The following is a 17366-nucleotide window of genomic DNA, read 5'->3' as shown; positions in this document are numbered from 1 at the left end:
ACTCGAATACCGAAGTATGGGAACACTCGTATACATATTTTGTCTAATAAATGTCTATTTCTTGGGCACGCTCTACAGTCTAAGCCTTTTGACGGACTTCGAATACCTAATTAGATTCGTCTCACATGTGAGAGTGACGTATATTATTGCTATTTGTTGTCTGCAATATGATTCTACATATTGCAGACAACAACATTTTTTTATGTAGTATTATCTATTATTCGTTAGGTATAATCTGTAACGTTAGTTATTGAATTATTGTTTTCTTTAAATTTTTTGCATTTTTATAATTTATGATTTTTCTAATTCCAGCTAAAATTGCACAGCTCTTGTAACGAGAAGTAATTACTAAATCTAGAGAGATGATCGTTTTTGGGTTTGATTTAAACTGGTTTAATACGTTCTGGGCTCCCCACGTCTAGCTGCCATCCAATCTAGACATTAGGAAGCTCGAGTAAGCAAAAAAAAAACAAATTTCAGAAGAAAATTAATTTATTCAAAAATTTTAAACTGAATCTAATTCTATTTGAATTTGCTCCTTGAGGATCGATGTCATTTCAAGTTCTGACAAATTTTTGATGACGACAATTTGACGGCCATCGTATCATTAAGCGTTTCCAAAAAGAACGGTATGTTCTAAATTCAATTACATTATTACTACACTTTATTAACAGTTAAATTTCAAATTTTATTGTATACAATTGTGAAACGAGTCTGTAGTTCAGTAAGCTCTACTTAAAATTTAAATTATGGTACATATTGAATTAAAGTACTAAAATTGGAAAAACATGAACCTATAAATTTATGAGACGCATTTATTAACTTCGTTTGGCTATTTATTATACACTCAGTGATAATCGTACTTAAAGATTAAACTCCAGTCGCACGTCGGATACGACACACATTTTATTTAACCGACTTTAACAGAGAGATACGCAATTCGGACCGTGTTTCTGGAAAAGTAACAGTTAGGTTTTGAACGCAAAAAATATTTTTTAATTTTGTGCCCTTATAAATAAATAAATAAATAAAACGCTTGCATACACGAAACAAATATTAATCAAAATGAGTCTGAATATTGAGCTTGTACGTTTTCCTACATATTGCACATTTTTATGTAGGTAATTCTCGTAAGTACATTGTAAATGTGAAAGTATATTTTTTTTTATTTCATCGTCTTTCACGTAGCTGCAGAGCAAGTCTTCGATATTGTTTTTGCTAAGTGATAGTACTTTTTATTCTGAAATAAATACCCGTGTTTCATGATATTTATTTATTAAGAGACGGTGAAGCGGCATCTCGCCCCTTTTAATTTGCGATGGTCATTTCTTAGAACTATTAAATCCAATTTAAAAACAAGATTTTAAATCGTTAGGATAGACAATTTAGCTGACAACACTCTTTTGAAAATTCCTCGTAGTTTCAGATGCACATGTATAGACTTGACTTCTGTTAGTATTTTTACTATTATTCATATTATGTTTCTTGGCCCACCACGTCGACTTAAGGAATTCAATCTGAACACATTATTAGCTGTTTGTTTCATGTTACAGATTCCACGACTCATTGGGCACTTGTTACCGGTGACCCACGTCATTTCGGATCCTCGCGATTCACTAACGGTGCTTTTAGGTACCTCAAGTACCGGTCATGGTTCTCGTCGAGCCCGTCACTTGCGACGAAGGGCTGGGCAAGTAAATTAACCCATAGATACAGCTCACTTAGTTTTTCGCCGGATCTTCTCAGTGGGTCGCGATTCCGATGCGGTGGTAAATTTTGCGAAGCACTGTTCTTGCTAGGGTTAGTGTTAGTAACGTCGTCAGATTTGGGCCCCGTGAGCTCACCTAGTCGCCCGGAGAATCTAGTTTAACCTCTCGAGGCTACCAGAATAGGTAGGAAAAAAAAACCGGTGCCCAAAGACACAGCACGTGAACTGTCGCCGCTCACCTTGACACACATAAGTTCTAAGTGTGAGTTACATTGATATAGCGGTTATTTTGCTTTTAAAAATTAGCAAAATGGTGGTGCCCCTATCCATGCGAAGCTACAATATGGTTTACCAATAGTGCCGAAGACTGAACTTTATCGTTCTTGTTGAACCCGTCGCTTGCGACGAAGGGCTCGGCGAGTAAATTAAGCCATAGACACTGCCCACTGAGTTTCTCGCCGGATATTCTCAGTGGGTCGCGTTTCCGATCCGGAGATAGATTCTTCTAGGGTTCGTGTTAGCAACGTCATCAGATTTGGGCTCCGTGAGCTCACCTACTAGCCCGGTGATACTGATATGATCTCTCTAGACCATCAGATTAGGTAGGAGTAGAGGAAGATAGGTAGAACATCAAGGTTAGGAATAATAGGATATTTTTGATATATATAATAATAGGTCTTTCTTTACCTATGAAGTTGCCGTCTTACAAAATTGGTAATTTGAAATGTACCTAATTATGTACCTATGGCTGGCAATGAATTTCAAATTAAAATTACATAATTTTATTTCAAAAATATGGAATTCTGTTTTTAAGTTCAGTCATTTCTATATTGATTAGAGTTTTGTTTTGACTAAATTTGTATCTTTTTCATCAATATGGACACGATAAAAACACCATTAATTATGGAATACGAGTTCCGTCTCGATAGCAATGCCGCAGAAACGACTCACAACAGTAATGACGTGTACGGAGTAAACAGTACAAACAGACGCACAACTCATTTATTGGTTTGAAGTCTTTTTACATGGAAATTTTAAACTAAAAAATGAACCCAGCTATCGCCCGAAAACTAAAGTCAACAACCACAAAATAAAAGCGATACTGCAAGCTGATGATACTCATTCTATCGCTGAGTTAGCAATAGAATGTTTCAACGTTAGCATGAAAACAATATTGGCCCATTTGCGTTTATTTTTATTGCCCTAGTACGCAGACGAGCGTACGGCCCACCTGATCGTGAGTGGTTACCGTCGTTCATGGACTTCTGCAACGTCAGGGGCAGGCACAAGTCGCTGCCTTCCGTTAGCTGCCTTCAGCTGCCTCAACTTAGCATAGTAAAAAAACCTGATTACTTGAAAAATTGTCTGTTGTGCCGTATGAGTTCCAGTGTTGTCGTGTAGAAGCAGCAAGGACGAGCGATTAAGGCTGGTCAGAGATTCACGAGCCTCTCCCGCACTGTCTCCTGTTCCTCACTGTACGTATCCGCAGTTGTGCTGGTGCTATTTAGTAAGAAGCTGTAATGTATTATACCGGCACTAGACCACCAAACAGTGACCATGACATTTTTAGGGGTAACTTTTAGTTTGGGAATTGCCTTGCTGAACCAAGATCTAAATAACACGATGACCGCTTGAACGATACTGGTAATTTCTATTTATTCATTTTTAGATTCCTTTTTTTTTGTGTGCTGAGTAAGCAAAAGACTTTCACGGCCGTCGTATTGCTTTAAGCTGTCACCGGAGCGGCTAATTCTCAACGCATGAGGTCGAAGTTTCCATTGCATTGTTTAAAATAAAACTAAAACACCAGTTAACTAAAACAAAATATCATCACGCGCAATCTTTGTTTTCATGTTCAAGGTTTTCAAACAAAGCTAAGTTTATAAAACCTTTTTACATTTGGTCCTTATGTCTGCTTATTATATTCCACAATACAATCTACAAATATACAAACTTTCAAATACGAGTATTTGCTTATACAAACAAGAAAGTTAGCGAACAATATAAAAGTAATGGGGAGAGTGAAATAGTAGTAAGAGCCTTAGCAAGTGCGAGCGAGAAGAGACTATTCAAATTGAGGGTACATATTTCTACATAGGTAACAAATAGCTTGTCGAGATTAGTATGGATGTACCTAGGAGGCAATTTTTAAAGTTCGTAGCGATTTATGATGTGCGCGTTAAATTTTATAAATACAAATTAAAAGACAGCCTGTATTGATAATTCTGTTTAAAATGCATTAATATTTTCTATAACAATTTGTAGTTTATGTTGAACCCCCTTTTTACTGGTGATAGGGTGTATGGTAAGCCCGCACGGGTAGGTGCCAACTTCATGTCTATATCTGCAGCGAAGCAGTGATTTGTTCTCGTTTGAATGGTGAGACAGTCGTTATAAGTAAAATAAGTTGACCTCATGTCTCGGGATAGGTACATTATGTTGTCTACGGTTATGGTACCTAATGGCTTTACACCAGGTGGGACGTGAGCACGATCATCCGTGTGTGCACTGAAAACAAAAATTAAAGTGAAACTTAAATAGTTTAATGATGAATATATGAAAACATTAAAATGTGTCCCCGAAAAATGGTAATTCCACATTATGGTTATTGAACAAAAAGAAAAGTTGACGAGAGTTGTAGGAGCAACTTTAAGAACGGGTGGGTACCTATTTAAACTGTTTGTATATTCACATTCTTAGGATACTTTTTTTTTTAATTTTTAATTGTTTTTGTTTGTCAAACAAAATTAATATACGGGACACGAATAAATTATTCGAAATTCTATTTTCATAAGTCATCGATACAGTAATGGAAGCTTCGAGTGACTCATTTTTCGGTATTTTTTTGCCTTTCTGCGGTACGCTATTAAATTTAAGCCCAAAAGATTAACAGGGTCCTAATTATGAACCATAGAAATTAATCAGGAATAAGAATTGTTTTCCTGAATTTTATATATTTTACTAGATAACAAGCTATCTTTCCATGATGGTAATTTCCACAAAACGATTTTAAAGTTGAACTAAAACATTAATTCCAATATAAAACAATACACGCTATAGTACAATGACCCTTAATTTAATCATAGACTATCAAACTAGTGTTCTTGTTAAGGGCAGACCGTATCAGAGTTTTCCCCTGTATCGTAATATAGTTATGAATTACAAAATGCTGTAAAAACAATTTGCAATCGTTTTCGAATAACCTCCTTGACAAACGGCCAGATTCGATAGCCCGTTACTGAAGACTGCGTGGACTGTTAGATCTTGTTCTTACGGATTTTAACTGATTCGGAATCGAGGACCTGAAAAGCCTAAGTGATTTCCTCTTTATTGGTCTAGATAGGCAAGTGAGTGCTCATTAACCTAAAAACCTAAAAACCTAACCTAAAAACTCGTAAATCATTACTGCTTCGCGGCATATGGGTATAGACTGGATAGTTCACGATACATCCCAATTGTGAACCGATAGTGATTTTTATTGATACCTATTTTATATGGGTATTAAGTTTTAATGACAGCTTTTGATTTCGTCCGATCATTGTTTACTCATATTTATTAAGAAAATTATAGGTGCAATCATTTGACATTTTGAATTACAAGTATTTACTTGCCACATAGCGAAATGTAAAATTTACAGTGTTTGAAAGTTTAAGATTTGTAGATATTTATATTTCCTTTACTTTACTTGTTTTAGAATAAAGTATATTTATAGGGTAGATAAGAGATATTATGCGTTTTAATTTATTTTAAAATTACGGTTTATTGCGAGAAATGTCTTCGGAGTAGTTTTCTTTTTGCGATTTTAATTTTTATTAATCACTAGTTTTATAAACTGTTTTCATTATCGGGTACGTTACTAATATACCTTATAACACAGTAGCACCGTAGCACAATATCTAATATGTATGTAATGCATAGTCTGGACATAAATACTTTCGCCTTATCGTTGCCGCCGCTTCGCCTTATCGTTGCCGCCGCTGACTACTCCCCGAATCCTGATCACGCAGGAGCCAGTCACCGTCGACGCCCTAGACACGTCCTTACGGATCCATCAGATCCAATAACCTTTGCACTAGACGCCTTCAGCTCTAGGAGCAGGCTTAGGGACCTCGGTAACCGTACTCGTCGAACTCGACAAAGAGTTCACCGTGCAACCTAACCCATGAATCAGCCCGCTGAGTTTCTCGCCGGATCTTCTCAGCGGGTCGCGATTCCGATCCGGTAGTAGATTCATTCGCGAAACAATTGCTCTTGAGTTGTTAGGTCTCCTTCGGAGGCGCTCGGGCAGTTGTTAGCAAATCCCACCCCTCTTGGCTGAGCCTTTGCTCGCCCACCTGTCCTGGTGAAACTGGAAAGGCCTTCGGGACACCAGTAAACTTTCAATCATAAAAAAAAACATAAATACTGCTATGAAAATTAAAAATAACCAAAAAAAATCTACTTTTAACCTGAAATGAATACTAAATAAATAATTTTTATTGTATTTTTGTACTGGACTATGGACAGGTAAAGTAATGTGTTCGGTTGTGATAAAAAAAGATCTAGTCAACTAGGTAAGTAGGATTCGCACTAAAAAGGCAACGGAGCAATGAAAGAAAAAATCCGAAGAAATCGTCTATGAAGCTGGTCATTTGAGCGTGTTCTGGACATATTACTTAGGGAAATAAATATTATGAAGGGACCCTTAACAATGTTGTGTATATGTTTTTACTGGTGGTAGGACCTCTTGTGAGTCCGCGCGGGTAGGTACCACCGCCCTGCCTATTTCTGCCGTGAAGCAGTAATGCGTTTCGGTTTGAAGGGTTGGGCAGCCGTTGTAACTATACTGAGATCATAGAACTTATATCAAATCTAACTTATATCAGGTAAAATCAAAACAACTTAGACAGCAGACAGGAACGTCACAGAAAAGAAATACCGACGTGAAATGTTTTTTTTTACATTTCAATAATTGGAACGATCGAGTTTATGCTTTAAGTATTAATGAGCATGAGAGAAGATTTAAAATAAGTTTGTAGGGTGCAACGTGGGGATTATCTGGTTTCATTGATGTTTTGGTAGGGTGGTAGCTATCAAGGATTGATTGCGTTATATTTATCTGAAAAACATCAAAATATTCATCCGTTCTGGGTGTGCCTCTCAACAACAACATGTTCTATAATCAAGAATGAACCTTTTGGCAAGATGTGAAGTTTGTCATTTTGACCACTGTTGCCATTTCTTCTAAGCGTGATCGTCTTCTTATTAACTGCATTCGATTTTTTATTAATCTTGGTACATATTACTACTATCGAACTCAGCTGACGACTGACGACTCCTCACCTTTTACTTGTGATTACCCACCTTAATTTCTGTATATGTAAATTCCTACTTTCGATAACTTCACTTCAGCCACGAGTGGGCCTTTCGTTCCCTTAATAACCCACTAATCGTTGTCCCACACACAGTTCTAGGTTTGTTCGTAAATATTTTTCATATAGTTTGCTATGGAATGCGCATCCTCTCGAGATTAGGGTCATTCGGTGCGTGTTCAAGTTAAGGGCTGGGCGAATACTGTTAGAAAAATTAGCGGAATTATCTCGAATAGATCTATAATTTTTAATCAGTGTAGATTTTTTACGCGTATTTTTATTGTTTTTTTATCTTAAAATTATATCTTTAAGTGTATGTCTTGTATTCGTTCTGTATGTATATACCTACATGAATTTTGTGCATACGTACACACGTGTTTTGTCTTCAATTTGTTCCTTCCACATATTTTGAAATAGTTCACTTCCGTTTTTAATTGAAGGAATTGACAATGTTTCAAGGCTCTTGTTATTATATTAATTATGAGCTCAACACTTAACACTATGTTATCGTATGGTAAAGATCATAATTTTTTATTGGTTCTAAAGCCGTATAATATAATTATGTAAAATATACATTTAGAATTTGAAAATGCATCTAGCGACATCTTTCGTCAGATACTCTTAGCACTGTGTTTATATACAAAATGGAGTGTGAAAGTAGTACTTACAACTGATGGTAGATGGCGTTACCACTGTACTTAAAAGATTTATCAATAAAAAACTTCTGTTGAAATTACTAGTCAATAGACTTATATTATAAAATATAAAACATAATTATCTTACTTTTAATTACAAAATGAGTCTTACACATGTAGGAGTTAATTTTCGGTTACTGGCCGCTTGGACGCCTAATTAGAAACAAAAAGCATCCATTGCTCGTTCTTTTTTTGAAATTAGAAAATAGCATTTCTTTCCTGGCTTTCTCTATTATTTTAGCGGCAATTCAAAATTTAATCTGAATTTTATTTTGTTCAAAATGGGCAACAATAAAAGTTGTGACGGGTCAACTAGGCAAACTAGGCAAATAATTGTTAATATACATAGAGATTATAAATGGGCGTACATAAGAATGGCTGAGAATTTAAATTGTTCTGTTAAGAAAGTTTTTAGTGCAATTGATCATTATAAAACACATGGAACTGTTGAAAATGTTCTTAGAAAGGCTCGGCCAAGAAAAACCTCTCCCAGAGAAGATACGCTAATCGTTCGTGTTGCTAAAAAAGACCCAATTAAAGGCTCCAACCAGATTAAAAATGAAGTTTTTTCGCCTTATGACCCGAGAAACATCTCGTCAAGACCGATACGCCAAAGATTAGTGGAAGCTAAATTGTTTGGCAGAGCCTCTCGAAAGATACCGCTTCTTACCAAGCAACACCGAGAGAAGGGATTATTATTCGTTAAAAAATATGATTGGACAGTACGAGAATGGAAAAAAGTCTTATCTTCAGATGAAACAAAAATAAATATGGTAAATTCCGATGGAAAGCGCTATGTCTAACGTCCTCTAAAGAATGCTTTTAATTATAAATACACAAGCATGGTGGCGGTAACATTAAAATTTGCAGGTGTTTTTCCGGATGTGGTGTTGGACCTGTTCGGAAGATTTAATGGACAATAGATCAATGGAAATATAAAAAATATCTTAGAGCACACAATGATTCCCTACTCGGACGATTATTTGCCTGTAACCTGGATCTTTCAGGATGATAATGACCCTAAACACGGCCAATAGCGTCAAATGTTTCCTTAGCGAACAGCATATCGTCTTCTCGCATTAAAACTGTATAATCTCAAAACTTACCAATTTTACAGGAGAGTGTTTTAAAGGTTTAACATGTGATATTTTTAATAATAATCATCTTTGCAATATTTATTTATTATTTTTTACCAGTTACATTATCTGTCTTTTAAAGTAAGATAAAATTAAGCATTAATTTTGTTAATAGTAGTCAAAACATAGGTAAATAAAAAAAATAAAAAATAAACTACGCTCTTTTGACAATATTTATGAGAAAAAAACTGGTAATACCAAATTATTCCGCATGTTAACTCAATTTCGAATATTTTTGGAAATTGTACACTTTTAATGCGAAAAGACGATATATCTATTTTAGACTGGCAAGCACATAGTCCGGATTTAAACTCAATAGAAAATCTCTGGTATATTGTTAAAAATAAAGTCTCAAACAAACGTAACACCAGTCAAAACGAACTATATGAAGCATTTGTTGGAGCATGGAATTCAAGCTTTCATACTTCAGTGGGAATTCAATCCCCCTAGAAAAACGATTGAAATTGATTGAGTCAATACCACGTTGTTAGAGTGTTGTTATTGAAAATATGGGATATGCCACTAAATAATAATTATAGCTATTGGTAGACTATGTATAAAACTAATAAGTAATTCTTAAATATATATTTTTTTATACTTTTTTGTTGTTGTTTCTAATAAGTTGACCATTATTGTTCATACCTTAAAACTGATTTACATATTTGTCCGTTATGTAATGTTGAAACTGCACTTGTGTAGTGGGATTTATATTGTTTTTCTAATAAATGATAAATCGTTGAACATATTGTTGTCCTATTAATTTTTTAATTTCAAAATAAAAACGATTGCGGTGAAGTATCTTACATAATGTCAAGGACTGTTGGTAGTATTTCTAATTATACGACCACCGCTGCATATATAAATACTGAAAAAGTCATCTCTATTATATTTGTTACTACATTTTCTATAAATGCAGTCATACCACGAATTAATATTATAGTGTATTTATCTGTAGTCAAGAGGACAGACAATAGATAATTTAATTTCAGTAAATATGTAAGTACTTCTATGGACCTACTTATAACAGATTAGTTAGGTATTAATCTATTAGTCGACTAATGTTTGGTATAAATATAATTCCAGTGCTACTTGGTTATTTGTAATTTAATAAAACAACAATAATCCAACGACTGCAGAAAGCTTACACATGTCGTTTTGTCAAGTTTTTAATTGAAATTAAAAACAGGGTTTGTTCCATGCATATGTTTTATGTGGATGCTGACTGCTGAGTAATGTACTGAAAAGGGCCACGTCGTATATGTCTTTCGTATGTTATAGCCGTAAGTAGACTGACTATTCGCTACGAGTATATTGGTCTTATATGAATTTGAATGATAAATGTACATATGAGACTAGGAAAATTTTGAGCGAAATTAAAATGATTACTGTGCCTTTTTAAAGGGGGAACATAGACAATAGAGCTAGTTAATTTGATTTCAATCAAAGTAATTTTTTGCAGTAAAAGTTGTTTTAGAAAAAAAAAAAGAAAACTTAGATATTTAAAGCTTGTAAAAACGTCACGCATTGATATGAATGTTGTTGATCGTAAGAAAAACGTAGACTTCTTGAAACTACTTGCGCGTCATCTGCCCAAGGGCGGATCCAGGGGGGGGGTCATGGGGGTCATGACCCCCCCCTGAGCTGGTTCCAGGACCTAGGTGGACCACATATTGAACATAATGATTTAAGGACACAATACTTAGACTGGCCATAAATACTGTTACAATTAAAAATAAACAAAATACATTTGTATTACATTTGAATTTGGAATCTGTCATTTTTATATGATTGCTCATTGAGTTTTCTCATTTTGGCGCCAATACATTGTACAATATTTTGCGATATTAAAATGGAGTTGGGTGATAAAGAAAACCGAATCGCTATGATTGCATTACGCAAAGTAGGTATGGAGCCAAATGCAATTTTTAAAACTCTCCATACGCTTGGTATTAGTAAAATGTTTGTGTACCGGGCTATTAATAGGTGCAATGAGACCTCCTCTGTTTGTGACAGAAAAATATCTGGCCGTCCACGTAGTGTTCGTACGAAAAAGGTGGCCAAAGCAGTAAGGGAAATAATTCGAAGAAATCCTGTCCGAAAGCAAAAGATTTTATCTCGGGAGATGAAGATAGCACCTAGAACCATGTCGCGTATTTTAAAAGAGACTTAAGACTTGCAGCCTATAAGAGACCTAGTGGTCATTTCTTAACTGATAATTTAAAAGAGAATGGGGGGTAAAATCGAAACAACTACTGAAGTGGTACGCAAAGGGAGGTCATAGAAAAATTTTGTTTACGGATGAGAATTTTTTTACAATTGAGCAACATTTTAACAAACAAAATGACCGTATTTATGCTCAAAGCTCTAAGGAAGCTTCCCAATTAGTCGACAGAGTGCAACGTGGGCACTATCCGATTTCAGTGATGGTTTGGTGGGGTATTAGCTATGAAGGAGTGACTGAGCCATACTTTTGTGAAAAAGGTATCAAAACATCGGCACAAGTGTATCAAGATACGATTCTTGAGAAGGTAGTGAAGCCCCTTAACTACACCATGTTCAATAATCAAGAATGGTCCTTCCAGCAAGAGTCGGCGCCAGGTCATAAAGCTCGGTCTACGCAGTCTTGGTTGGAAACGAACGTTTCGGACTTCATCAGAGCTGAAGACTGACCGTCGTCTAGTCCCGATCTTAATCCGCTGGATTATGATTTATGGTCAGTTTTAGAGAGTACGGCTTTCTCTAAACGCCATGATAATTTGGAGTCCCTAAAACAATCCGCACGATTAGCAGTGAAAAATTTTCCCATGGAAAGAGTGCGTGCTTCTATTGATAACTGGCCTCGACGTTTAAAGGACTGTATTGCAGCCAATGGAGACCACTTCGAATAAGCTTTTTATACTTTAAATTGTTTTATATTTATGTATTAAACTAACACACTGTAAAAGTAATAAATGTTATTTGCAATAGAATTTTTTTTTCCTTTGTCTCAGTATTTATGGCAAGACTAGGTATATTATTGCTCCTTATATTGCTCCTTAATTAATTTAATATAATATAATAACTTTGTATGATGGCAAATGTTTGGGAACGAACGCATCGAAAATTTGAATTTTACCGCGCCACACTCGCGCGCGCTTGTCGACTACGTAACGTCTAGCTAGGCCTAATCTCAAATTGAATCCTAACCTCAATCGGAATCGGAACGACTAAACTTCAACATAAATCATAACATAGTTCTAAGTTAAAAAACTAAAATTTATTTATACCTTTAATGTGTTTATAATAAAATACCTACTTTTTACTTGTATCTATTGTTATCAAAATTAAATTATAAGTTCTTGACTTGACCATGACTATGTGACCCCCTCCTGGCACCAAAGCTGGATCCGCCCTTGCATCTGCCTATCTTAAAGGTTTTATATTTGTTTATGTAGATGTGAAAGTATTGACCAAAGGACGTTGAAAGAATTTGTTTTTGGGATGGAAGGATGTATTGTGGCTCGAAGGACTTTCTCGCTTCGCCAGGACGAGGGCGCAATTACGGAATCAATTAAGAGGGGTCGAATTTGTTAACAGCTGCTCGGGCGCCTCCGAAGGTGACTTCTAAGACGATCCAGCCAGAAACTGAGTGAAGTGGTGTTATGGGCTAGGTTTCACCTACGATTTGACGGATTCTACGAATACGATGACTTATAATACCTCAAAGCGTAGTAACACTTAGAGTGGATCGGGTCGAAGGAAAGACAATCTTGGTATACTTGTTCAATAACTAGGCCATGTGCTCCCTCTAATACCGTTCTGTTGAATCACCGTGCGTTTCAGATATCATTTTCCCTACTGGATTTTGTATGAACTGTCTTAGCGGTACGTGAACGCAATTATTATAATTTTTATGCCGGTAAGAGTAGCGCCATCTATCGCCGAATAGCCGAACGAATATCTAAGGATCTAGTAACATCTAGAACGCTCGAGAAGTACAACGCCATCTATTTTCAGATAGTAGAAACACACATCGAAAATACTCGACTTGTGAGGACTATTCTCGACGATTCTAGGGATATCGTATCGACTATAAAAGCGTTGTATGGCACGCAGTCAGTTAGTAATCGGAACTACTCGAAGCGAAACAGGGAACGGATCGGAAGCGGAAGAAGCGAATTAAGAATTTTAAAGTGTTTGTGAAGTGTTTTAAGTGTTCTAAGTGCTAATACAGTGTTAACTTATAATTCGGTAGAATTTTATTTATCTCGAACTCCAGCGCGTAACATTATTTTTCAGACCAGTAGGCTTAGTGCGAGTTTCAAAAATCGAATCGAATGACTCGCATCGAGTGTACGCTCTTCACGGTGAAACGTGCGGAGCTCTGAGTGCGAGTTACTCGATTTGCAGGACGTTTATTCATCTTGAGAAGCAATAATTTTTTCTTTTATATTGGTAGCACGCAAGGTTTTTTTTAAGGCGTTTAATTGAAATGCCAAGCTTTCTAACGATATTTATAATTAGTCGAGTAATGGGTAATGTACCTATGCTTAGTGCGAGTTTTTTTTAATTACTCCATCGATGTTAATGTTATGTTTAATTTGTGTGAGGTTGTATCAGTGCCACCTAGTGGTAAGCTTATGAATCTCATTTTGTAGGAGAGAGAAGGTTTGTTTATGTTGCTGTCTCATGTATCGAATAGCTTTACCGAAGTGAGGCTCTCGATTATTGTATGTGCGAGTGCGAGTTGCAAATTAATGGATTTTGAGAGTATTTCTTCACTTTCAAGCAAGTTAAGTAGTCACTAAAAATTTTACCGTGAAACCAATACAATATCAAGATTTTTTCTTTCGTTTTTAATAATAATGTTGTTTTTTAAGGTTTTATCTATTCTAATGGTTTATACACATATATTTTTTCGGTTAGAAAATTTTATAGACGTCTAGCTAGTTGTAAATACATATTTATTCTTTGCTTTTTCATTTAATTCTTATTAAATCATTGCTTTTTTTTTAAAGAGTTGTTTGATGGCGGCGCTCACGTTGTGCTCGGTATCTGCTTGTGCTTACCACTATAGGTGGGCCTAGAGCTCGTTTACGAATATTGAATCCAAAACAATGTATGGCGATCTCGTGGTATGTGGAAAACATAAGCATTTTATTCTTTCTTTAAAGGCGCGCCGACGCGAAGTCTAGCACCAACTGTTTATCTGTTATTCTATGTACGCATTCACGGACGATTCTTAACGATGAGCGAATGTCTTGTAGGGAAAATTAAGCCCTCAACGTATGTACCTGTATATATAGGTTTTAATGTGGGTCACTCGCCGAGACTGCTGTTGGATGGCTCTCCGCGTCGCCAGAGAGCATCGACCCCACGCGTCAACTGATCTTAATTTTATAAATACGTGTAACGGCCCAATACTAATATTGATTCTACTATTATTTTTAGATCGTTCATGCATATCTATGCAAATAATGTGTATTAAACAAAGTGTGTGTTAAAATATACTACTATATTTAAAAAAAGAAACTAATATTTTGAAGTTTTTAGTATTTTGCATGTAAGCTTAAATGGTAATAGAGTTTAAATTTTGAAATTGTGGTTCTATTGTAATATGTACTTCGAATTGACATAGAACCTTCATGGTTTGAGATTTTTGAGTAAAACTTTTTTCAAATGGTACCTATGAGGTTCTTCTTTTAAAAAATGTGCAACATTCGACTATCGACTTTCAGTTGTTTTTTTCATTTAGCTTAGACAATAAAGATGGATATGTACTTCGAAAATTCGAGTGATTTTTGAATACGAGTTCCAACGCGGAATTAATGCTGCAGAAACAGCTCGCAATATTAATGTTGCATTTGGAGAAGGGACTGCTAATGAAAGCACCGTGCGATTTTGGTTTAAACGCTTTTGTGACAGAAATTTTGATGTGAAGAACGAACCACGTGAAAGACGCCCACACATGCAATAATTTGAAAGAGATGGTGGAAGCCGATCCGAGCCAAACTACCCAGGAATTAGCGGCATTGTTTAACGAATATGAAGTCGTCGTGGCTTAAAGGATAAGACGTCCAGTGCATTCGTGTTGAAGCGATGCACCAGTGTTAGAATCCCAAACGGGTACCAATTTTTCTAATGAAATACGTACTTAACAAATGTTCACGATCTATTCCAATTTCCCAATTTTATACTTTAACCGCTTTTTTTTTTGGTCAGGAGGAAATCGCCTGACTTCCGCCCTCCATCCCCTCCATCCTCCTGACGAGCGTGTGCTCCACCGTGTCCAAGTCGCAACCCTAAAGGTGGCACTCTGCAGTCGGCTCAGCTCCGTTCCGGTGCAGGAACTCACCGAAGCAACCATGCCCAGTGAGCACCTGTGTGAGCCGGAAAGTGAGGCGTCCTCTGTCACGATTCACCCAATTCACAAGAACCGGGCGAATCGCCTCGACGGTCCTACGACCAGCCGAAGGATCGGCCAGCCGTCTGGACCATGACTCCAGCACGGACCGCCGAGATTGGGCCCGCCGCGCTCTGACTACACTGGGCACTTTAACCCCTAATATTATTATTAGATTAGGTAGAACATGATAGAATTACTACAATTATTTGAATTACTTTGCGAAAGGAATATACATTTTCACTTGGTCGTACTGTAATTGTTTGTATTCATTAATTATTATTATTAAGGAGAGGAATTTTAGAATGTAAATGTAAATGGTTTACGCATAGGGAATAATTTATGTTTTTTAGCAGGATTAATGGAAGGGTTAAGCATGTGGGAGTGAGTGTGTTGTTTAAAGTATAAAAAAAATAACGTCAAATTCATTTGAAATATTTTATTGTAAAAGTTTGTTTCCACAATTAAATGGTTATCTAAATGGTGGCATTTGTAAATTATAGAAACAATATTTATTTCAGTGTCCAATTTTTAGGAGTAGAAACCTAAACGCTTTGTCAATAATAATCTGACATTTATTCCCTATTGCTACTTGAAATAAATAAAAATGAAATATTCCTAAATTTTCAAATTAATAGAACACAGAAGAAGGTCTGTACGAATTAATGCGGCCACTTCTATTAGATTCTCACTATTAGAACAGCAAACACAAAAGCTATAAACTTTCGTACACATCTCGATCTGCATATATTTATAGATTAAAACTACCAGCACTTTATTATCAAAAGTTACAAAAAGATCTTACTCAAGTTCAATTGTATATTTTTATCTAAAAATGATTGAAATTTGGCCACTGTCAGAGTGCTAGCAAATTTCTCCCACGGATTAAAGAAAACAAGAATAGTCACTTTCTTTAAATCGTGAAAGTTGTGGAAAAGTTCCGGCCAAAGCCAAAAGCGTCGACTGGAGCTTTTCAATTTGAATGCAAACGGCCTTTTAATACTAACATTACAATAGTCACTGGTCTCAAAACATGGCTTAAGTACTATACACCTAAAATATATAAATTATTACAAATTAAGTAAGGCATTTACAACATCAGGGATCCTTATTATTACTTTATATTTACGCGATACTAGATTTACGTTTGTAACATCGTGTAAAAACAAAGAGAAATGACTAATCTTAAATCGGTAAAACAAATTAATTTACTTGTAATAAAAATGGTCAAGATTCCGGCGATCTTTCTGACCTGCGAAGCTTAATCGACTCAGTATATTCCATGGAGTTTAAATTTAAGCTTCGTTTTGGTCGAACTACGCGTTAATTGAAATTTATTGTCTAAATTCAATTTTGAAATTGTAAAATGCATAGTTACGATTCAACTTAGCACTATCGTTTGGCACTGACTTCTGCTAAAAAGATAAATAATAATTTAATAAATTAACCTTAAATGAAGACTCAAATATTCGTATCAATTTCGGTTCTCGAAATTATAAAATATTTTTAATCACAGTCATGATTGATCATATATAGAGTGCCATGTCACCTGAAAGTGTCACTGTTTATTTTTAACTCATTAATACTTATGACACGAAACCTTAAACTACTCCATCGGGATAAATGTATTGAGCATTATTCACGTGCATAGAAGAGTAGACGCATTTTTTTTTCTCACAAAGGTTTATTACCCTTGTGAAGGCTCTTTCGAGACAATTGGTAAAACGTCGAAAAATGTTCATCTTCGTCGTTTAGCTGAAACAGCTGCCGCTATCATTTGTCTTAGCATCGGCTCTGGAGTGCACGCTTTTGGATCGCATTTCATTTGACCGTCTCCGCCGCATCTGAAAAATGTATTAGATCGATTTGAACTTCCCATCTTTCATAACCTTAATATAATATAAATTTTATATTACTATATTTTGATCATGCTTGAGTAAATAATGAACTTACGTGCAGTGTAAACATGGGCCTGATGATGCTCGTACTACTTCTCCTACTTTATAAGTGTGTCCTTTTATTTGACATCCTCTTCTTTGAGCTGCGCCCTTATATGGGTGGGTAGGGAAATGAGGAGGTAATGTGGTTGTTGTT

The 17366-nt window shown here is 35.8% G+C and overlaps 1 gene across 1 annotated transcript; it reads right to left on the bottom strand.

Moving 5' to 3' along the window:
- Nucleotides 1–15696: 15696 nt before the first annotated feature.
- On the bottom strand, nucleotides 15697–16892 carry CPR122 (cuticular protein RR-2 motif 122; the record flags this gene model as incomplete). The annotated part of the gene is given in 1 exon segment (NM_001043403.1): nucleotides 15697–16892. The product of NM_001043403.1 is annotated as a cuticular protein RR-2 motif 122 (mRNA).
- Between the last annotated feature and the right edge of the window lie 474 nt (nucleotides 16893–17366).

Source organism: Bombyx mori, chromosome 10 (assembly GCF_030269925.1).
Source record: "Bombyx mori chromosome 10, ASM3026992v2".
NCBI lineage: Eukaryota > Metazoa > Arthropoda > Insecta > Lepidoptera > Bombycidae > Bombyx > Bombyx mori.
The sequence above is the reverse complement of the archived record's forward strand: the minus strand, read 5'-3'. Positions and strand labels throughout refer to the sequence as shown.